The sequence below is a fragment of the Thalassophryne amazonica genome, chromosome 12, assembly GCF_902500255.1.
Source record: "Thalassophryne amazonica chromosome 12, fThaAma1.1, whole genome shotgun sequence".
In the NCBI taxonomy this organism is placed as follows: Eukaryota; Metazoa; Chordata; class Actinopteri; order Batrachoidiformes; family Batrachoididae; genus Thalassophryne; species Thalassophryne amazonica.
Genome location: NC_047114.1, coordinates 81,701,759 through 81,726,987, shown reverse-complemented (window position 1 = coordinate 81,726,987; position 25,229 = coordinate 81,701,759). Strand labels below are relative to the sequence as shown.

At 39.5% G+C, this 25,229-nt stretch overlaps 1 long non-coding RNA gene across 1 annotated transcript; it reads left to right on the top strand.

The window, feature by feature from the left end:
• Positions 1-13,403: 13,403 nt before the first annotated feature.
• Positions 13,404-17,592, top strand: LOC117521105. Its single transcript, XR_004563889.1, has 4 exons — positions 13,404-13,555; positions 13,693-13,856; positions 13,945-14,060; positions 17,578-17,592. It is a non-coding gene; the product is annotated as an uncharacterized LOC117521105 (long non-coding RNA).
• Positions 17,593-25,229: the final 7,637 nt, after the last annotated feature.

Here is a 25,229-nt window from a genome sequence, read left to right as displayed (position 1 = left end):
GTGCCTGTTAGCTAAACTTGTCATTATGTTAAAGATGGGGGCGGAGGTGAGGAGAGCTTTATTTGTCCCATCCAGGTCATAAAATTTTAATAAATAAAATGCAGGGGTCACTCATGCACAATCTTTTTATCCAAATATGGGTTAGTCGTGACGAGTGCACTGTAATTGATGCCAGAGCAGCAAATTTAAGCTTCATATCGGCTCAGGGTGCAGTTTGCTAGTATATATACAGTCTATAGTCACCAAAACAAAAGGAGGCTAAGGTAAGACGCTAACTGTATAATCAGTCAGTCACTGAGGTAAACATGCATGCATGTCCATCTATAGAAATTCTTTCCATTTGTACCATACACCTCTAAAGGCGTTTTCAGCAAGTCTGTGTTGACAAGAAGCAGTTTACTTTGAATATTTTAGCTTGTGCCATAGTATTACAATATAAAGCTGTTTAGGTGATGATGGTGTTAGCGTTGTACCTCAATACAAGCACGATAAAATAAATTTTGTCGCAAGTGAAAAGTAAAACCCAAAAAAACATCTAATATTAAGGGTCAGGTTGAAAAATTATGGAGTCTGCCTTTAATCATCACAGTCAATCAATCAGTTCAATCAATTTTATTTATATAGCGCCAAATCACAACAAACAGTTGCCCCAAGGCACTTTATATTGTAAGGCAAGGCCATACAGTAATTACGTAAAAAACCCCAACGGTCAAAACGACCCCCTGTGAGCAAGCACGTGGCGACAGTGGGAAGGAAAAACTCCCTTTTTACAGGAAGAAACCTCCAGCAGAACCAGGCTCAGGGAGGGGCCAGTCTTCTTGCTGGGACTGGTTGGGGCCTGAGGGAGAGAACCATGAAAAGACATGCTGTGGAGGGGAGCAGAAATCAATCACTAATGATTAAATGCAGAGAGGTGCATACAGAGCAAAAAGAGAAAGAAACAAACAGAGACTTATGTCTTGATTTCAGCTTTGTGTCTACAACAATCATCAATTCTGGTTGGCATTTCACTAAACTGGATGTCAAATGTTTACAGTGTTCATCCAAATATAATCACCCTTATTGTATATTATGGAAAAATCCTAAACTTCTAACATTTTCATTATGAAAATAAAGGTGTACAATTTTCAATTTGAAGACTTTTTTTTTTTTTAGCACTTCTTACATTGTGATTGAAGTTGATGTTGAAGTTGTTGTAGACAGTACAGGTGGGGTGGGAGGTATTGTGACTGTAATGGTAAGATCTGGTATGTGTACCCCAATATAGCGTAATTTGGTTGTTACTGATTTGTTGCGTTGTTGCTGATTAAAGATGAAGTACTTTTCTTTAGAAAGAGTGATGGGCTACAATCAAGAAATCAAAATTACAGTGTTTTTGCATTTACTATTGCTAAAAAAATATGACAAATTGTTCAGTTTGTAAAGCCAATGTTGTGTTCAATCACATTTTTACAAGGCAGTAAATGTAACATACGCTTCCTTTACCATGGTATTATTACTTTACAAAATGACAGTCATTTATGAAGTCTACCAATAAATTTTCAGTTGACATAGTTTTTGTTGTATATTTTAATGATTTTCAACAACAGAATGTTTTTTTGTCAAAAGTAACTTGGTACAAAACAATATAATAAATCATTGTGAAATGAACACAGGCATATAGACTTACATACACACACACACACACACAACACACACGCGCGCGCGCGCGTAACAGACTCTCTGGTTCTCCCCACATTTACCAACAAGGCAGTTATGAAATATTTACAAATGCATAGAGATTGTATTCAAGCAATATATTTGTCACAAGAAGATGCATAGAGTATCCAGTATATACAAAGGTCGCTGTCAACAACAATTATTCATGCTTCCACACAAATGCAAGCAAGTTCGCATGTTTGAACTCTGTTTAGAAAAGTAAGAATTACTGTATAATTTTCTTTCCGAATCATGTAGAAAAATAGTTTTGGAGTTTTGCTACTAATGCTTAAAATAAAATGATTGGCGTTTTGAGATCTGTATCTATGAGGGCAGTTCTGAGTGTGACACAGAGCACACTTGTTTCGCAGTGTATTGAAGGATAAGTCAACTTTCAATAACACAAGTCACATTAAAGCAACATAAAAAACCAAATCAGGTGTCTGAGTGCACTACTCACTTTAGGCAATTGCAACCCCCTGCCCCCCCCCCCCGTTAAAAAAAAAAAAAATAAAAAAAAATAAAATATATATATATATATATATATATATATATATATATATATATATATATATATATATATAAAACTCTGTTATCGTTTCACAACCTTCCGATTGCACTGTATAGTGATTAACATGTCTTCAACTTTATGAATACTTACAACATATATTCTGTCAGGACACTTTATTGTGTGTGATAAACAAACTGATTGGAAGAATCTTCTAAATGCTAATTTATGCTACTTTATGTACGTACTCATATCTATCCATGCCTTTTAAATGTTGTAACCATCAAGTCTGGGAGCGTATGTTGATGCCACACGTTGCCGTACCCATCATACCATCAACCACCAACAGGTCCTAGAAGGGAAACCACCCAGGCAGACAACTTAAGCATCCCCACCATCAATCTGACACGTCCAGTGATGCGTAGGTGTCCCCTTTGGCCTCTCCCAAATGCTGTGAACCTCAGCACTGAGGCACTTGCATGCTGAATCATGCCCAGAGAAATGCGCCAAGCTGGCTAAAATGTCATAGCTGATATTTGCTCAAAATACAAGTGATACTCCTCATCTGAGTCTCCTAAGAAATCATTTGTTTGACACAGGTAATTCCAGTGGCACTCAAGAATCCTCGGAAAAGATGTACAACTCCAATTCAATGAAGTTGGGACATTGTGTAAAATGTAAAAAACAGAATACAATGATTTGCAAATCCTCCTCAACCTACATCAATTGAATACACCACAAGACAAGATATTTAATGTTCTCACTGATAAACTTTATTGTTTTTGTGCAAATATTTGCTCATTTTGAAATGGATGCCTGCAACACATTTCAAAAAAAGTTGGAACAGGACAACAAAAGACTGGGAAAGTTGATGAATGCTCAAAGGAACACCTGTTTGGAAACAGGTGAGTGTCATGATTGGGTACAAAAGGAGCATCCCCAAAAGTCTCAGCCATTCACAAGCAAAGATGGGCCAAGGATCACCACTTTGTGAACAACTGCGTGAAAAAATAGTCTAACAGTTTAAGAACAATGTTTTCTCAACATTCAATTGCAAGGAATTTAGGGATTCCATCATCTACAGTCCATAATATAATCAGAAGATTCAGAGAATCTGGAGAACTTCTTCACGTAAGTGGCAAGGCGAAAAACCAACATTGAATGCCCATGACCTTCGATCCCTCAGGCGGCACTGCATTAAAAACCAAGATCATTGTGTAAAGGATCTTATCACGTGGGCTCAGGAACACTTCAGAAAACGACTGTCAGTTAATACAGTTCATCGCTTCATCTACAAGTGCAAGTTAAAACTCTACCATGCAAAGCGAAAGCCATACATCAACAACATCCAGAAACGCCACCGCCTTCTCTGGGTCCGAGCTCATTTGAAATGGACAGAAGCAAAGTGGAAAAGTGTGCTGTGGTCTGAGTCCACATTTCAAATTGTTTTTGGAAATCATGGACATCGTGTCCTCTGGACAAAAGAGGAAAAAGACCATCCAGATTGTTACCAGCGCAAAGTTCAAAAGCCAGCATCTGTGATAGTATGGGGGTGTGTTAGTGCCCATGTCATGGGCAACTTACACATCTGTGATGGCACCATCAATGCTGAAAAGTACATCCAGGTTTTGGAGCAACACATGCTGCCATCCAAGCAACATCTTATTCAGGGACATCCCTGCTTATTTCAGCAAGACAATGCCAAGCCACATTCTGCATGTGTTACAACAGCGTGGCTTCGTAGTAAGAGTGTGGTTACTAGACTGGCCTGTCTGCAGTCCAGACCTGTCACCCACTGAAAATCTGTGGCACATTATGAAGCGCAAAATACAACAACAGAGACCCCGGACTGTTGAACAACCAAAGTTTTACATCAAGCAAGAATGGGAAAGAATTCCACCTACAAAGCTTCAACAATTAGTGTCCTCAGTTCCCAAACGCTTATTGAGTGTTGTTAGAAGGAAAGGTGATGTAACACAGTGGTAAACATACCACTGTCCCAGCTTTTTTGAAATGTGTTGCAGGCATCCATTTCAAAATGAGCAAATATTTGCACAAAAACAATAAAGTTTATCAGTTTGAACATTAAATATCTTGTCTTTGTGGTGTATTCAATTGAATATAGATTGAGGAGGATTTGCAAATCATTGTATTCTGCTTTTATTTACATTTTACACAACGTCCCAACTTCATTGGAATTGGGATTGTAGTATGAAAGACATCTACTATAGTTTATAGTATCGCCTCAAGGTCACTGTTTAGCATCCAAGTCTCACAACTATACAGTAAGACAAGACACACAAGTACCCGAAAGTCTTGGTCATTCATTCTCCTGCAAACACACCAAACACTTCTGTCCATTGACCTCATGACTCCATAAGCTCTTCCCAGAGGTCTCTTTTTTCTCAAAGGCCAAGGACACAGAGAAGTGAATGTCAGTGCCAAGACAAGAGAATGTGTGACTGTGACTTCCCACATACTGTCTGTCCTTCATGTCAATGGGAATATTAAGACCATTTGTAAGTTTAGGACAACATCAAGCATGGCAACAGTTCAGGAAATCGTAATAGAGTATCTACTGGATAAGAGACAAACGCGTATGCAAAGGTGTACATGGAGGTGGTCTGTGAGGCCACTAAATACTTTACTACAAGAGTAAAAACATAAAATCAAAGTGTTCTCTTCATTGTGTATTTTTGCCAAGGGTTGTGTCTCACTTGAACTAGGACTACATTACCCCCTTGATTTCTTGGGCTATGGCTCTATTTCATCCGTATCGGGAAGCTTTCAGAAAAACAGACTCAAATATGGACAAAATTTTATCCATATCATATTTAACGGTGAGCATAAATTAGCCTTAAGACTGATTCAGGGTTGAAAATAAACAAACAGATCTGAGCATATTTCTTCAGATGTTGTAGTACCACTAATACCTATAATTACAAGGTGAGTTGCGAGGATACTTTCATTGCCATTTTAAATATATGGCTAATTATATTCTCCCAGTGCAGCTGCTCCAATAAGTCTCCTTCATTTTCCGTAATAGCAATTAAAAAAAAAGACTTCTCACAAATAAAGCAATCATCAAAGGTGAGTAGAGCACACAGAGGCTAGATTGGTAACAATGTTTGATATGACCAGGATTTTATTACATTAATAATTTGAGAAGAAGAGACATAGTCACTCAGTTGAAACAAAATGATCAAATACATTCTTTGTCGCGAATACTGTAAAGTGTATACAGATAAGACTGATCCTGATTGAGTGTGCTGAAAATGCACACAGGTACTGTATATCCATGTGGATTTGATGATTGTACAACAGACAAAAATATAACCACAAATGTAAACAAATGTTTTGCTAAATAAATGGGTTTTGAAAAGAAGTCTTACATAGGACCTGAGGATCACTGATGCCAGTGCTGATCCCCTGATTATGTAGCATGAAGCAGATGAGAGTCTACAACTCCAACGGGATGGGACGCCAGTTCGACACAGGTTACTTCCCCAACCAAGGCTGTTACCCATTTACAGCTGGGTGGGCTTGGATGGTGCAGATGAAATGTCTTGTGCAATGAAACAGGTAACGTGACCAGGAATCAAACACAGGTCTACATACTGGTAGCCCAACTCCTTATCCCATTGAGCTCTCTGCGCTTTTTTTTTGAAAAGGGTCTTGCAAATAAATAAATAAAATATCTGGGAAAAAAAAAGGCAGAATTGATGATGAGAAAGACGGCTCATTCTACCATCCATTAGTGCATTACAAGTTGAGTAAGGTAAAGTCATGCACCTACAAACAGTAGGAACAACTCTCACGAGTGTATATAGGACGTTCTGTGCCACTGTTATCCATCTCTGTCTCTATTTCGATCCCGGTCCCTGTCTCTGTCTCTATCCCTGTGTCGGTCTCTGTCTCTGTCCCTGTCCCTTCCATGGTAGTGATGATAGTTGTGATGATTGTGTACAGGTTTGTGGTCAGCATGGTGCATTCTTGCCGGAATATGCTGGTGGTGCCGATGGTGCCGGTTGCGTTCATTGTGCTCCTGCTCATAGTCCTCTCTGCCATGAGGCTGGCTGTTTCCACGGTGATGGTGTGGCGGTGGTGATTGCTATTATGGTATTGGTGGTGACCCTCATCATCTTCTTCCACATCTTCCACCACCTCTTCCATCTCCTTAGGTGGGTGCCTGCGAGGAAGCCTCTGGCTGTGATCTCCTCTCGAGGGCTCCTCCATACCTCCAGAGATTTGGCTGTGCTGAGTTTGACTATGGTGTTCCATCTTTCGGTGATGGTGGTGGTGGTGGTGGTGGTGATGGTGGGTGTGCTGAGGTCTCTTTGATTCAGTCTTCAACATCTGGGCCTCTTCATCCTCTCTTTGACTTTCCTCAGCTCTCTTCTCCTGAACTGGAGCTGAAGGAGAGTCCTGATCTAGATGGTTCTCACGAGAACCTTTCCTCTTCGTTGCTGTTGACTTCTTTTTCTTCTGCTCATCCTGTAACAAGAACACAAAGTCATACGACTGCTCACACACACATATGTGGTAAAGATTCATGGTCTCACACTGAGATGGCCGCATCTTGGCAACTGTGTGGCTAAAAAATACAAAGTGGTACCATGTTCCCTTTTCACAGTACAGCGTCCAGTAACAAACACTGTGATCATATGCCATCCAAAAGAATCTAATGTGATTATCGCAAGATAAAGAGTGACATCATGGTGTTGAAGTGCAATTGCTGAAATTCAAGCTCAACAGTTAAAGCTAGGGTTGTGCATGGACATTGGTGTTGGGTAGTTTCAATAATAATGGGTTGTACAAATAGCAGAGGTGGGAGTAAGTCACTGTCAAGTCATCATTCTGCAAGTCCCAAGTCAGCTGTCAAACACTTGGTGGTCATTATGACTTGAGACTTGACTTGGGACTTGCTGATTCATGACTTGAGAGTGACTTGATGGTGACTTACTCCCACCTCTGTCTAATAGTGATTCACAGTTGCACCTATCCAAATAACACAGGTGACTATAGAGTTGTCACATGACAGGAACATAAAAATGTTCAGACAACATGGCAAATGTGTATTACCATAATTTAACCTGTTCTGTTTCCGATTTGGCTCTAATTATTGGAAGGTTTATTTGACATTTATGCATGTCAGGTTGAGATAGGGTTTCTGTTTCCCTTATGTAGTTAACTAATTAACTAGGTAGTTATCTAGGTAACTAGCTACTAGTTACCACACTGCACACTAGGCCAGTGTGTTACATTTGGACAGTTGTATGTCAGTTGTATGTTTGCAACTTTTTGTAAAAAGCCTCTTGATGGTATTTCTAAAACCCATTTTTAATTTCAGTTATATGACCAATATTCCAGAATGCGCCAAATGGATCCTGTGGTAACATCTTTTTTTTTTGTTATTTCTTCTGCAGAGTGCAACTTCACTGCATTGATGAGATTTATGTAACATTTCCAAAGTAATTTGAATGTTTTGTTAATTTTATCACTGCCATGACATAAAAGGAGAAGAAAATCAATGCATGAAAGGTCTACTGCATCACTGCATTAAATCATTAATAATGAAAGTATATCTAAGTAAGTTTTAATCATGAATCAGGACTGTCAAAAAAGTTACAATATTTGCAAAACATATATCTATATTGGCTCTGCAATATGCTGGTGGACTGTCTAGGTTGTACCTTGCCCAGTGACTGCTCAGATAGGTTCCATCCCCTGTGACCCTTAATTGGAATAAGTGGGTATACGAGGGCTGTCAATAAAGTATAGGTCCTTTTTATTTTTTCAAAAACTATATGGATTTCATTCATATGTTTTTACGTCAGACATGCTTGAACCCTCGTGCGCATGCGTGAGTTTTTCCACGCCTGTCGGTGACGTCATTCGCCTGTGAGCACTCCTTGTGGGAGGAGTCGTCCAGCCCCTCGTCGGAATTCCTTTGTCTGAGAAGTTGCTGAGAGACTGGCGCTTTGTTTGATCAAAATTTTTTCTAAACCTGTGAGACACATCGAAGTGGACACGGTTCGAAAAATTAAGCTGGTAAGCTGAAAACCTCCACATTTCAGGCTCTATTGATCCAGGACGTCGTGAGAGAACAGAGAAGTTTCAGAAGAAGTCGGTTTCAGCATTTTATCCGGATATTCCACTGTTAAAGGATTTTTTAATGAAAGACGTGCGGACGGGTCCGCACGTCGGGACGCAGCCGACGCGGTGCGGCAGCACAGGAAAAACACCTCCGTGTTGATAACCATTTGTAAAATCCAGGCGGCTTTTGATGGCTTTCAGTGGAGTGAGTATATGAGAAATTGTTTAACAGCTGGACATGTTCCAACTTGTCCTTAAGGCTTCCAACGGAGGTGTTTTTCCTGTGGCGGAGCGTCGCGGCGGCTGCGAGCCAACGCTGCAATCCGTCCGCACATCTTTCATTAAAAAAATCTCCTTTAACAGTGGAATATCCAGATAAAATGCTGAAACCGACTTCTTCTGAAACTTCTCTGTTCTCTCACGATGTCCTGGATCAATAGAGCCTGAAATGTGGAGGTTTTCAGCTTGAAACAGGCTGACGACGGCGCCTGAGAGTGCTGCACGACGTCTCGCACCGTGGGAAGTCCTTAAAGCGACAGTATCACCTCAAAATCTCTCATCAGCCGTTAAAATTTTCACTGAAAACCAGCTTAATTTTTCGAACCGTGTCCACTTCGATGTGTCTCACAGGTTTAGAAAAAATTTTGATCAAACAAAGCGCCAGTCTCTCAGCAACTTCTCAGACAAAGGAATTCCGACGAGGGGCTGGACGACTCCTCCCACAAGGAGTGCTCACAGGCGAATGACGTCACCGACAGGCGTGGAAAAACTCACGCATGCGCACGAGGGTTCAAGCATGTCTGACGTAAAAACATATGAATGAAATCCATATAGTTTTTGAAAAAAATAAAAAGGACCTATACTTTATGACAGACCTCGTAGAACCATAACTGAACTTAAAGCAGTTTCAGAAATATCATATACTGAACAACAAAAGAAATGCAGATATATTTTAATGTTACTTTATGAGTAAAATCTTTGTCAGATTTTGTACAGGATGTCACAGGTAATAGTAAATGAAGTGTGTTTGCGTTTATCAGTCGATAAATAGAAGGGCAAAGGATTGGATCACAGGCAATAGCACGTGTGACCACCATGTGCTGTAATTAATGCAGTTAAACCTCTGCACATGGAACCCACTAAATGATAATTCCTCTTGAGGAATGGCTTGCCACTCCTGGAGTTGAACAACAGTGTTCAATATCGGGATTCGGCTGCGAATACAACATCCAGAATACCCCATAACCGTTTTATGGTCTGGCACACGCCCTCCATGTACTATGGAACCTCCTCATTCACTGGCTGATAGTTGACTCATTATCATTTAAACATCAGGCTGTGGTCTCCACTGTCAAACCACAATCCAGCATGCCAATGGCACATTCACAAAGACTTTCAGTGAGACCTGGCATAGCAAAAATGCAACAAATTTTATCATTTGCTTTTATAGGCCCCTCATACCCTACAAAATCGCCACTCTTAATTGTTCCAGACAGTTATTGCTGAAAACGTCCCACACCTCCATAATTGTTCAGGTGCTCCCCAGCGTCTGTGGTTATGTTTGTATGCAAACGCATGTTACATGACTTAAAACCAACTTTTTATAATTGTAGACTTGAAAAGACAATTACGCTCCTAGTGTTGCAGAAAAAACACTTGCGTTTCCTTGTTGTTTCAGTGTGTATTTTGTTATTTGTCCAAAAGTCCACTGTATACCACTTAAAACAGAATTGGATGACAACAAACTTTATTCCAACTACTCTATCAACGCCTTTTCATGAGAGTACATAAAAAAGAAAACAGCATCCATCCATCATCCCTTTTCTATACTATTACTGTTGATATTAAAGGTATTGTTCATTCAAACAGATCCTAAAAAAAATCCCCCTCCAATAAATCATCTTGAACATTGTCACAGTCTGGCTTTAATCTTGTAACTATACAAGGGATGTTTCTGCAGAATAAGTGTGCTGTGATTACAACTAAACCCTCCATTGGTATTGGGAAATGGGTCCCAAGGTCCTGCAATGACACCAATGGATTCATCTGTCATAAAAATCTGGGTAAGACTTTATTCATTCTTTTTGAAATATCACTGATTGTCATACAGTACAAACTAACATCAAGATATCAGCATGATGTCCATTTTGCAAAATTACATCTTATCAGCACTTTTTGTGTGATGTTTTGTTATGTCTTTGCAACATCTTTTAACTTGGGAATCAAACAGATATATATGTAGTTCATAAATTAGTGATGAACAGTAAAAAATGTGTTGCAAGTATTTCACATTCATAAATATTTTTTATTTCATTTTTACCCGAGGGCCATCAAATATAGTCATCGGGTATTGCAAGACTTTGTGACAGTCCGTCCATCTGTACTCAGCATAAGTCCAGTCCTATTACTACCAGAGTCTTCAAATCAAATTACAAGAACATTCTTGGAACACAGACCTTGGACAAGTTCAAAGATGGCTAACTTGACCTATTTTAAGAGGTTAAAAAGTGTCATTCTGTTATGTTTTATTTTTTATTTTTTTAACTTTGAGTGGCGGGGGTGACGGCCAATCAGAGTAGATCGGCACTGTGACGTCAGTGGCTGGTCTAGCTAGCTGCAAACTCTGTGTGTAAATATAACCTCTTTGTCACTGTGAAAACGCCAACAAGAAATAAACACTTCTAAAACTGAAAACACTGTTTTTGTAACCTGATAACACCTGTGAGTGATTTACAAAGACATTTCACAACGTGTATGCCCAACTTCCGCTAACTCAAAGCTAACGTCCGCTCTTGTCAAAAGCGCATGTACACGCACATCGTATGCCCTCCTGCAGATGCTGTTAAAACCTAAATATTGTTTATGATTGACTGACTGATTGATTGATAGAGGGGACTGATTGAACATGTACAAATTGTACGTAAGACAGTAGGATCTTAATAATTATTAAATAACTGCAATTATAGAAAGGCCAAGGGAATTTTAGCACTGTGCTGCTTTTTTTATTTTATTTATTTATTCATTGATAATGTGATGGCATGTCTCGTGGTGCAGCTGGACATTTAAAACAGAGAGAAAGAGAGAGGGCGCTCAGATTCTTGTCTGATTTTATTCTGCTCACAGTCAGTTTCTCTCCCTTCAACAGACTCATCTCGTCCCGATTCCCCTGAATCAACTCCCAACATATATGTGACAGTAGCTAATGACTCCATCAGACTTGTACCCTAAAAATCTGACTTGGGGTGAAGCCAGAAAGCTCTGTGAAGGTGGAAAATGCCAAACTGTCAAATGTGCGAAATGAGTGTGCACAGGCTTACGTGGAGCTACTGGCTTCAACACTCAAAACCCCTCTGTGGATTGGACTGAACAAATTAGAGGTATGGAGTGTTACACTACACTGCAAAATGATTAAACCTACACTGACTCATGGTACTGAATAAATCCAGAGTTGATGATAAGGTAAAAACTGGTTGTTATGTCAGTGTTTCTAAAGTAAATGTAGTGACAAGATTTATGAACAGTGCATTAGAATGAATATTTTTTATTAAATTAACTTCTATGGATTAAAAATAGTGTCATGTACTTATTCACTCTTTAGGACAACTGCTAAGTCTTAATGCCCCTCACACACAATTAGATTAGACAGAACTTAATTAATCCCTTAGAAGACTCCCTCAAGGAAATTGAGGTTCCAGAAGCATTGTATTGGAGCACACAGGGTAAGAAGCACACAGAGTATCAAAAGTGAAAGTAAAAAACAATTTTCTAAGAAGTAAATAATAATAAATAAATACACAAATAGAAATACTGGTCGCTACTGGTTTACTGGCTACTACCTTTTACATTTGTACAGTCTGATGGTTTGAGGGAGAAATGAGTTTTTTCAGTCCATTGGTCCTGCACTTGGGAGGAGCAGTCTGCAGCTGAAGAGGCTCCTCTGGTTGTTGACGGCAGCATGCACAGGGTGACCGCATCGTCCAAACTGTCCAGCAGTTTGTCCAATGTCCAGATTTATTTTGCCAATAAATCTAGTATTTATGTATCAAACATAATGTTCGACATAAGGAATAGCATGTGCCCATCTCTATAATCACACCATGCGCTCACATGCAGAGTAAAAGACCATGAGAAACAATATTCTCTGGTCTGATGAGACAAAGATTGAACCCTTTGGTGTGTTGCCAGGTGTCATCGTTGGAGGAAACCATGCACCATCCCTACAGCGAAGCATGGTGGTCGCAACATTATGCTGTGGGGATGTTTTTCAGTGGCAGGAACTGGGAGACTAGTCAGGATTGAGGGAAATATGAAGGCACCAATGTACAGATACATCCTGGATGAAACCTGTTCCAGAGCTCTCTTGACCTCAGACTGTGCTGGCGGTTCATCTTTCAGCAGGACATGACCTAAGCACACAGCCAAGATATCAAAGGAGTGGCTGCAGGACAACTCTGTGAATGTCCTTGAGTGGCCCAGCCAGAGCCCAGACCTGAATCTGATTGAACATCTCTGGAGAGATGTGAAAATGGCTGTGCACCGACACTTCCCATCCAAACTGATGGAACTTGAGAGGTGCTGCAAAGAAGGATTGGGCAAAAGTGCCAAAAGATAGGTGCGCCAAGCTTGTGGCAGCATATTCAAGAGGACTTGAGGCTCTAACTGCTGCCAAAGGTTCATCAACAAAGTATTGATGCAAAGGGTGTCAATACGTATTTACATGTGATTTATTATTTTTAATTAATTTCAAAAAACAAAAAAAAAAAAAAAAAAAAAACTTTTTTCATGTTGTCATTATGGGGTGTTGTTAGTAGAAGTTTGAGAGAAAAAAATGCATTTAATCCATTTTGGAATAAGGCTGTAACAAAAAGCGGAAAAAGTCCTGGGAATACTTTCTGGATTTACTGTAAATTATGATATAGTGTCCACAGAAATGTACCTGCACAGTCAGTCAGAATTTACGTATGGCACTATACAATTTTTATTTTTTTATTGGGTTGGTTGACATGTAGCTTGTGTAATCTTTAGGCATTTACATTTTCTTCAAATAATACAGTTCATTAGTTGTTTGTTTATCCATCTCTGATTTCAGGGTGGTGTACTTCAAATATGTTGATGGCTGGCATTTAAGATATTCCAATTGGGATTATGGTGAACCACGAAGAGACGGGGCTTGTGTGTATGTGGACAAAGATGGAAAGTGGAAAACAGCTTCCTGCAATCGCACCATGAACAGTGTTTGTATGCAGTCTACAGGTATGGAACAATTAGCTGGCTATTGTAACTTAAAATGAATTCAGACTTCCTAAATTCCAGCATCTCTCACCTCCAAGTTATTATTAATGGCCGTAATATATCAGTGAAATTGTGTCCTCACTGTTTGTCTTTCACAGCTGTGCCACCAACAGAGTCCAGTGAGTTCCCAGGACAGTGCCCTGAAGATCCAGAATTATCAATGGCCAGAGAAACACCTGGTTACCATTTAAGGGCTATTGTTATATCTTTTTCCCCAATGGAGATAGGTGGTCGGATGCAGCTACCAATTGTGTAAGACACAGTAAGTCATTTCTGTCAAGGTAAGGTTATTTTTAAATAACACACCACATTTGCCAGTCATCACAGGTCTCTTGCATTGTTCTGTGAAGGTGGTGCACTAACCAGCATTGAAAACCCTGATGAGCAACAATTCATCCAAACACAACTAAAAAGATTTGAAGACAGTCATAATTCTTTTGGATCGGCCTTTTTCAAAATCAGAGAGGTACAGTTTCATCATATGTGTCACCAGTGTCTGCTTGTTTGGTTGTGGAATTGTTGGTTTATTTGTTTTGAAAATTAAACAGAACTATTTTGAAGAAACCTGGTGGAGGTGTATAAGCCAATAAAGGTCCCATTACATTTCGATGTGGGTCCAGATCAAGAGGCAGATCTCGACTACAACCCCTGGCAAAAATGATGGAATCACCGCCTCAGAGGATGTTCATTCAGTTGTTTAATTTTGTAGAAAAAAAGCAGATCACAGACATGACACAAAACTAAAGTCATTTCAAATGGCAAACTTTCTGGCTTAAGAAACACTATAAGAAATCAAGAAAAAAATTTTGGCAGTCAGTAACGGTTACTTTTTTAGACCAAGCAGAGGAAAAAAATATGGAATCACTCAATTCTGAGGAAAAAATTATGGAATCACCCGGTAAATTTTCATCCTCAAAACGTACACCTGCATCAAATCAGATCTGCTCGTTGAAATTGACCCTATGCCATGACATTGGACCCTACGTGTCTTCTTGCAAGGAATGTTTCGCAGTTTTGCTCTATGGCAAGATGCATTATCTGTTATGTGTCGGACGCAGCTCGGAGAACCGACCAGCGTTTGAAGGACCCAGTATGAAATAAGCCGAGCACGGTTCAAAGGCTAACTGACATTTAATACATAACATTGATAATATAATAACAAAAAGGTGCGGCCTGGCGTGGTGCGCTCCCAGCAGCGCTAACGGTCCGGAGCCAGAAGCTGTTTCGGACCCAAGGACCCCGCCGACACCCCCCAGGTGGCCGCAACAACCGAGTCTGTGAAAGAAGGAACCATTATGTGAGTCCACACTCTACACACAGAACACTTAAAGGTGTACAAACAGCAAACACTTCCTGGCTTGATTACTGATCAGCTTCCCAACCTGCAGGCATGGAACATCCAGTTCACAAAACTCCACTGCAGTGGAAGCTGATACATGACTAACAAAAACAGCTCAATACAATAAGGTGTGAGGGACACCACATTTACTGACTGTATAACTGTTAGTCACAAAATCTAACGTACCTCAGGAAGTGTGCTGACGAGCGTGAGACCTCCACCCCCTCCTCTTTCACAGACTGTGCATCAAACCTGGACGTTCTCAGCATCCGCTGTTGATGAGATAGCTCCCGAGACGACGATCTCACCCGTCCTGGTCACAAGGTCGAGTCTCTGGCAAATACACACTGTGCACTCCAGTCTTAAATGCCAACATGTTCCAATCCATCCAGATGCACCACAGCTGTGAGTCCTGACGAGTCGCAGGTGATCAGGGTGAGGTCCTGACAGCCTCAGCAACACAGCCACTTAGTCCCAAACGCAAGCCACCTGGGAGGGAAAACCAAAAGACAGGAACAAACCGGCAGCCAGGCCCCCCCAGCCATATAACATTATCATCTTGAAAAATGATTTCATCATCCCCAAACATCCTTTCAATTGTCCAAAATATCAACGTAAACTTGTGCATTTATTGATGATGTAATGACAGCCATCTCCCCAGTGCCTTTACCTGACATGCAGCCCCATATCATCAATGACTGTGGAAATTTACATGTTCTCTTCAGGCAGTCATCTTATAAATCTCATTGGAACGGCACCAAACAAAAGTTCCAGCATCATCACCTTGCCCAATGCAGATTCGAGATTCATCACTGAATATGACTTCATCCAGTCATCCACAGTCCACGATTGCTTTTCCTTAGGCCCATTGTAACCTTGTATTTTCTGTTTAGGTGTTAATGATGGCTTTCGTTTAGCTTTTCTGTATGTAAATCCCATTTCCTTTAGGCGGTTTCTAAACAGTTCGGTCACAGATGTTGACTCCAGTTTCCTCCCATTCGTTCCTCATTTGTTTTGTTGTGCATTTTTTCGATTTTGAGACATATTGCTTTAAGTTTTCTGTCTTGACGCTTTGATGTCTTCCTTGGTCTACCAGTATGTTTGCCTTTAACACCTTTCTCTGTTGTTTGTATTTGGTCCAGAGTTTAGACACAGCTGACTGTGAACAACCAACAGCTTTTGCAGCATTGCATGATGATTTACTCTCTTTAAGAGTTTGATAATCCTCTCCTTTGTTTCAATTGACATATCTCGTGTTGGAGCCATGATTCATGTCAGTCCACTTGGTGCAACAGCTCTCCAAGGTGTGTTCACTCCTTTTTAGATGCAGACTAATGAGCAGATCTGATATGATGCAGGTGTTAGTTTTGGGGATGAAAATTTACAGGGTGATTCCATAATTTTTTCCTCAGAATTGAGTGATTCCATATTTTTTTCCTCTGCTTGGTCTAAAAAAGTAACCATTACTGACTGCCACAATCTTTTTTCTTGATTTCTTATAGTGTTTCTTAAGCCAGAAAGTTGCCATTGAAATGACTTTAGTTTTGTGTCATGTCTGTGATCTGCTTTTTTCTACAAAATTAAACAACTGAATGAACATCCTCCGAGGCCGGTGATTCCATAATTTTTGCCAGGGGTTGTATGATCTGTAATGATGATTTGATTCTGATTATTTTCATTCATATTTCAGGGTCAAAACAATCAATGATCAAGCTCTAAATTCATGAATCTGGATCAAGTATTGCGATCAAGGATGAGTGATCAGGACAAAAAATCACCAAATAGGATCATCAGGGACATGAGCCACAAGTACGAGTGATCGAATATCAAAGGATGAATGTCAGGAACAATGATCAAAATTAAGATCAAGTCATCAATCCAAAACAAAGCTTCTCATTAAGAGTGAAGTTCGTGATCAGGATCACAGCTCAGTGAATAGGATCAAAGGTCAAGATGTGTGCAGTGATGATTGATCAGTATTTAAGATCAGGATGAAATATGAGTCATCAGGAACAAAAGTTAGAGTAAGGATCAAACTTCCACAATCAAATCAAGGCTGATCATCAGGATCAAGGTCATGTTCCAGAACAAAGGTCAGCAAATAGGATCAAAGGTCAGCAACATGGTCACATATAAATGGTTCATATTAGAGATGAGTTATAAGGAACAGGGAACAGAGCCAGAATCACAGGTCATGAATCAGAAACAAAGCTGATCATTCAGGATCAAGGTCATGATCAAGATGAAAGGTGAGGGTTTAGGATACAGTGATTGTCTGTCCATAAGCGTAAGCATAACCAGAAAATGATTGGGATCTCTTGAACAAAAACGTATTTTTGTACAGGGGTGGAATAAGGACGAGTTTGGTTTGGGACTTTGGAGGAGGTGTGCACCCGCATAGTTCATAATTTTATTGTAATTTTCCACTGAGAAACTAAAGATACCAAACCATGTGGACATATTAATGATACAGTTAAGGTTAAAAGTACCTGCTTTTAAAAATATAATGTAAAAATCACATTGACCGGCAGCTACAAACCAGCAGTGTTTGTTTCCTTCCATTGGGAAATGAAAGAATGATATTCATTTAAAGCATTTATGTATAACTGGTGAAAAAAGTAAACCATGATGTCTTTCTTCACAGGTGAGTGGAAGTGGCTATTGATAGAACAGTTAGGGACTACTCAAACTGGAGCTCGGAGAGCCTATGTCTGGGTACACATATGTTCACTGAAAACTTCAGATGGAAGCTGGACAGCAAGTCGGAATTTTTATCGCAGACCGTATGTCTGCAAAGCACACAAAGGTGAGACCACAAACTTACTTAATCCTGGAAAACCTATTCACAGCTTGAGGGAATTTTAGTTTTGTAATCCGTTCTGGAGCAGATCAAGTTGGCGGAGGTTATGTTTTCGCACCAGTTTGTTTGTGAACAGCCTGGAACCTACAATTTTCATATATCATTGTGAAATTTTTACAGAGGATTCATATCCTGATAGGCTAGAACTGATAGAATTTCAAGGACAAAAGGTTAAAGTCAGGAAAAAATCTTGGAAAATCTCAATACTTTAACATTGAATGAACTTTCAAAAATCATAACTCTGTCATAAAGAGCAATTAATTTCATATTTGAGAGGATGATGTAGGACGGCAGGTTTTTATTGACAGGGAATGTTTGATCCGATCTGATCCAATTACAGATCTTGTGGCCATTTAAATTTAATGTTGAAAACCCCATTTAATGTATATTTTACATTATATCGTAATCAACCATGCCCCAATCACTCTCAAAATTTAAATGTGCAGTGCAGACTGGCACTCCTGTCACCTGACAAAGTTGATCCGGATCTGATCCAGATTGTGGATTTCGTGGATATTTGAATTTAATATTGAAAAGCCCTTTTGGTTTGTTGCATTATATCTCAATCAAAAGTGCCTCAATTGCTCTCATTTTTTTCCTGTTATGGATTTACCTACACCATTGGATGGAGGTTCCAGTTTATGATGCCTGTGTGTCTTCCGTTATCAGTCAGAAACCAGTGCCAAAAAAGCATAGCAGTACATAGCAGATATAACTAATGTTCTGTGAAAATTACCTGAAAAAGAATTCAGAAACTGAAAAATTTGAAAAAAACCTGACAACACCACAAAAAAGTTCAGTTCAAGTGCATGAATTAAATGCATACTCGTGACATTTGATCACGTCTAATTTAGCTTATGAAAAGCCACTTCAAACAGGACTTTGATGTTGCAAATTCCTTTCTAAGGTAAAAATTTGTGTATTGAAACTAGTGTTGGTGGCGGTTTACACCTCTGAGCGCAGTGCTCGAGTTTGATGGTGTGTCCTGCTGCAATTTCACACAATGCACTTACTGCAAATGGTGAGAACATGACTGAAGTACAAGCAACACAACAATAGGACTTTGTGGTTAGCACTGTTGCCTCACAGCAAGAAGGTCATGGGATCACCGGTTCTTTCTGTATGGAGTTTGCATGTTCCTCCTGTGTTTGCATGGGTTTCCTCCGAGTGTAGCTACTACTTTAAACAGTAAAATCATCAAATGAAATGAATAACTAAACTTACCGTACTCAGCTCTGCTGACCAGGTACTGTATGTGCTGCAGCCCAAACTCAAAGCACTGAAAGGTCCGTTATTAAAAGTCCTCCCAGCAGAAACCTGTTTGTGTTGCTTGTACCTCCATTATATTGTGGCTTTATTTTGATCTTCTCATATATTGTGCTGTTAAATGGTTTTCTGCATTAACATGTCAGTAAAAATACCCAATGTAAAAATTACAGATGTTAACAATTATTTGACACTAACCAAATGAAAAGCCTGATATCATGTTTAGATTTGGAATACCGTGTAGACATCTGTTTCTGTTGAACAATCTAAAAGTGTTTGTAAATGTAGGTACTATATTTTAGCAGTTAAACAAAACAGAAGAATCACTAACATGCAGTACTGCAAAATAAACGTGAAAACTAGTCAAATTACGTAATTGATATAAGTTTAAAAATTATCTATAAAATGAATACAAGGAAAATCTTGCATTGATTTTCATTTTCTCTTTCATTCATTTTCATTGATGATCATCAGTCAAAAATTCAGGAAGCAAAACTTTATTGTTTGGTCTGACATGATGTTTTATTGTCTAACAGCTATTTTTTCTCTCCCTCTTCAGTAGTACGATCAGCACCGCCTACACCACAGGTGAGTGAAAGCCCTTTAATTATTTTCTTTTTGTGAACAAAACTCATAGCTATGCTTTTTTGACCGATTGTCATCTCCCTCATTCTGTGCAGTCGTTCCAATCCTGGATATTCATCACCCCAAACGTTGGGCAGTTGTGGTCATTGTGGTGACTGTCATTTAGTGGGAGTGATTGCTCTTGTCCTATTCAAGAAATATGGGAAGCGCATACAAATCCCCAGCAAATTAACCACCTTTGACAACCCACTCTTCTTCAACAATGAGCCGCCTCCCAGCCTGATGTGGTTGACACCTCGAAATTGGTAGAAAATGCTGCAGAAGAGAATCCGGAGCCTGTTATAACTCTGTGATGGAAGAAGAAATATGAGATCTATAAAATGGACAAACACGGTAAACAGTCGCTATGTTCTTATTTGTGTGGACAATATTTCTATAATCTGTTTATGAAATGGAAGGACTTTCACTTCATATGATGATGAACTGCTGTAAATTACACATAAAAGCAACTGGCTATGGGTCTTCCTGAAAGATCTTGTTTTGCCTAATTGTGTGTTTTATGAGAACAAGCAGCTGATTTATTATCAGGATGAGCTACTTTATAATATTGTAACTTTTCCACTAAGGGTTCCAGCCATAACTATTTGTTGGCATTTTAGCATGGCTTTTAAAAAAAAAAAAAAAACAAAAAAAAAAAACAATGGGATATGATGTAGAAACCCCTAAAATGTAAGATGGATTTGTAAAACATACAGTCAGGAAATTTTTACTTTTTTAAAAGTCATTCAATTAAGATGTCAAAGCATGATTTGATAAGTACTTAACCTACAATCAAATAGTTTAAATAGACAATTGAGAAACATGTTTGGAAATGTTCACCCCGCAAAATAAGAAAATGTAAGAAAAAATTATTTTATAGGGATTTAAAAAAGTGTTTCCCAGTTGTATGCCATTGTGGTGCACATTTATTTTTAGTGAACAGCCATGGGTTATTTAAAAGTGGGATGGGTGAAATGTTAAAAAAAATTACAAAAGTATTTAATACAAAGCTTACTTTCCATTTCCAGTCTCATCCTGCAAAGCCAACTGAATTATCTGTACAGTCTGTATGTTTAGTAATTTGTTTAGCAGTTAGTATGTAGCATATGCTAGTATGTACGTAGCTTGCTGATATTCCAGCCAATATGTACAATTTAACAATATTGCAATTATTATTTTTCAAGCACGGTTCTATTTTTTAGATGTTTTTGTGTTCATGTTTTTTTCTTTTCTTTAAGGTTTTAATTGGTTAAGTAGTAGTTGATGTTGAATGCTAATACCATCATGGCTCTTGCTTGCCTCTACTGGTGGTTGGCTCTCACTGCGGTATTGTATCACTTCCTGTTCCGGAGCACAGCGGTGTTTTTCTGTATCTGTTAGCTGTTTAATCTGCACAGTTAGATTGATCTAGTTAACTAATAACGATTTGTTCACAGTGTAATCTTCACGTGCCTTAAATAAAGCACTCCCTCTGCTGAATCACCTCTAAATTATTTACACATTATTCACTTTGTGTGTTTTTAGGAATCCGCTAGCTTAGCGCAGCTACTAGCTCTTAGCAGATTTAGCATGGCGGCTTCTCCTGTCTCTCCTGCACTTTCTGCTCTGGTGTGAAATGTTTAGTTATTCCTCGGCCTCCTTTAGCAGTAATGGTACTTGTAATAAGTGTAGCTTATTCGTAGCTTTGGAGGCCAGGCTGGGCGAATTGGAGACTCGGCTCCGCACCGTGGAAAATTCTACAGCTAGCCAGGCCCCTGTAGTCGGTGCAAACCAAGGTAGCTTAGCTGCCGTTAGTTCCCTTCCAGCAGATCCTGAGCAGCCGGGAAAGCAGGCCGACTGGGTGACTGTGAGGAGGAAGCGTAGCCCTAAACAGAAGCCCCGTGTTCACCGCCAACCCGTTCACATTTCTAACCGTTATTCCCCACTCTGCAACACACCCACCGAGGCTCAAACTCTGGTTACTGGCGACTCTGTTTTGAGAAATGTGAAGTTAGCGACACCAGCAACCATAGTCAATTGTCTTCCAGGGGCCAGAGCAGGCGACATTGAAGGAAATTTGAAACTGCTGGCTAAGGCTAAGCGTAAATTTGGTAAGATTGTAATTCACGTCGGCAGTAATGACACCCGGTTACGCCAATCGGAGGTCACTAAAATTAACATTGAATCGGTGTGTAACTTTGCAAAAACAATGTCACACTCTGTAGTTTTCTCTGGGCCCCTCCCCAATCGGACCGGGAGTGACATGTTTAGCCGCATGTTCTCCTTGAATTGCTGGCTGTCTGAGTGGTGTCCAAAAAATGAGGTGGGCTTCATAGATAATTGGCAAAGCTTCTGGGGAAAACCTGGTCTTGTTAGGAGAGACGGCATCCATCCCACTTTGGATGGAGCAGCTCTCATTTCTAGAAATCTGGCCAATTTTCTTAAATCCTCCAAACCATGACTATCCAGGGTTGGGACCAGGAAGCAGAGTTGTAGTCTTACACACCTCTCTGCAGCTTCTCTCCCCTGCCATCCCTTCGTTACCCCATCCCCGTAGAGACGGTGCCTGCTCCCAGACCACCAATAACCAGTAAAAATCAATTTAAGCATAAAAATTCAAAAAGAAAAAATAATATAGCACCTTCAACTGCACCACAGACTAAAACAGTTAAATGTAGTCTATTAAACATTAGGTCTCTCTCTTCGAAGTTCTTCTTAGTAAATGATATAATAATTGATCAACATATTGATTTATTCTGCCTTACAGAAACCTGGTTACAGCAGGATGAATATGTTAGTTTAAATGAGTCAACACCCCCGAGTCACACTAACTGCCAGAATGCTCGTAGCACGGGCTGAGGCGGAGGATTAGCAGCAATGTTCCACTCCAGCTTATTAATTAATCAAAAACCCAGACAGAGCTTTAATTCATTTGAAAGCTTGACTCTTAGTCTTGTCCATCCAAATTGGAAGTCCCAAAAACCAGTTTTATTTGTTATTATCTATCATCCACCTGGTCGTTACTGTGAGTTTCTCTGTGAATTTTCAGACCTTTTGTCTGACTTAGTGCTTAGCTCAGATAAGATAATTATAGTGGGCGATTTTAACATCCACACAGATGCTGAGAATGACAGCCTCAACACTGCATTTAATCTATTGTTAGACTCAATTGGCTTTGCTCAAAATGTAAGTGAGTCCACCCACCACTTTAATCATATCTTAGATCTTGTTCTGACTTATGGTATGGAAATAGAAGACTTAACAGTATTCCCTGAAAACTCCCTTCTGTCTGATCATTTCTTAATAACATTTACATTTACTCTGATGGACTACCCAGCAGTGGGGAATAAGTTTCATTACACTAGAAGTCTTTCAGAAAGCGCTGTAACTAGGTTTAAGGATATGATTCCTTCTTTATTTTCTCTAATGCCATATACCAACACAGTGCAGAGTAGCTACCTAAACTCTGTAAGTGAGATAGAGTATCTCGTCAGTAGTTTTACATCCTCATTGAAGACAACTTTGGATGCTGTAGCTCCTCTGAAAAAGAGAGCTTTAAATCAGAAGTGCCTGACTCTGTGGTATAACTCACAAACTCGCAGCTTAAAGCAGATAACCCGTAAGTTGGAGAGGAAATGGCATCTCACTAATTTAGAAGATCTTCACTTAGCCTGGAAAAAGAGTCTGTTGCTCTATAAAAAAGCCCTCCGTAAAGCTAGGACATCTTACTACTCATCACTAATTGAAGAAAATAAGAACAACCCCAGGTTTCTTTTCAGCACTGTAGCCAGGCTGACAAAGAGTCAGAGCTCTATTGAGCCGAGTATTCCTTTAACTTTAACTAGTAATGACTTCATGACTTTCTTTGCTAATAAATTTTAACTATTAGAGAAAAAATTACTCATAACCATCCCAAAGACGTATCGTATCTTTGGCTGCTTTCAGTGATGCCGGTATTTGGTTAGACTCTTTCTCTCTGATTGTTCTGTCTGAGTTATTTTCATTAGTTACTTCCTCCAAACCATCAACATGTCTATTAGACCCCATTCCTACCAGGCTGCTCAAGGAAGCCCTACCATTAATTAATGCTTCGATCTTAATATGATCAATCTATCTTTATTAGTTGGTTATGTACCACAGGCTTTTAAGGTGGCAGTAATTAAACCATTACTTAAAAAGCCATCACTTGACCCAGCTATCTTAGCTAATTATAGGCCAATCTCCAACCTTCCTTTTCTCTCAAAAATTCTTGAAAGGGTAGTTGTAAAACAGCTAACTGATCATCTGCAGAGGAATGGTCTATTTGAAGAGTTTCCATCAGGTTTTAGAATTCATCATAGTACAGAAACAGCATTAGTGAAGGTTACAAATGATCTTCTTATGGCCTCAGACAGTGGACTCATCTCTGTGCTTGTTCTGTTAGACCTCAGTGCTGCTTTTGATACTGTTGACCATAAAATTTTATTACAGAGATTAGAGCATGCCATAAGTATTAAAGGCACTGCGCTGCGGTGGTTTGAATCATATTTATCTAATAGATTACAATTTGTTCATGTAAATGGGGAATCTTCTTCACAGACTAAGGTTAATTATGGAGTTCCACAAGGTTCTGTGCTAGGACCAATTTTATTCACTTTATACATGTTTCCCTTAGGCAGTATTATTAGACGGCATTGCTTAAATTTTCATTGTTACGCAGATGATACCCAGCTTTATCTATCCATGAAGCCAGAGGACACACACCAATTAGCTAAACTGCAGGATTGTCTTACCGACATAAAGACATGGATGACCTCTAATTTCCTGCTTTTAAACTCAGATAAAACTGAGGTTATTGTACTTGGCCCCACAAATCTTAGAAACATGGTGTCTAACCAGATCCTTACTCTGGATGGCATTACCCTGACCTCTAGTAATACTGTGAGAAATCTTGGAGTCATTTTTGATCAGGATATGTCATTCAATGCGCATATTAAACAAATATGTAGGACTGCTTTTTTGCATTTGCGCAATATCTCTAAAATTAGAAAGGTCTTGTCTCAGAGTGATGCTGAAAAACTAATTCATGCATTTATTTCCTCTAGGCTGGACTATTGTAATTTATTATTATCAGGTTGTCCTAAAAGTTCCCTGAAAAGCCTTCACTTAATTCAAAATGCTGCAGCTAGAGTGCTAACAGGGACTAGAAGGAGAGAGCATATCTCACCCATATTGGCCTCTCTTCATTGGCTTCCTGTTAATTCTAGAATAGAATTTAAAATTCTTCTTCTTACTTATAAGGTTTTGAATAATCAGGTCCCATCTTATCTTAGGGACCTCATAGTACCATATCACCCCAATAGAGCGCTTCGCTCTCAGACTGCAGGCTTACTTGTAGTTCCTGGGGTTTGTAAGAGTAGAATGGGAGGCAGAGCCTTCAGCTTTCAGGCTCCTCTCCTGTGGAACCAGCTCCCAATTCAGATCAGGGAGACAGACACCCTCTCTACTTTTAAGATTAGGCTTAAAACTTTCCTTTTTGCTAAAACTTATAGTTAGGGCTGGATCAGGTGACCCTGAACCATCCCTTA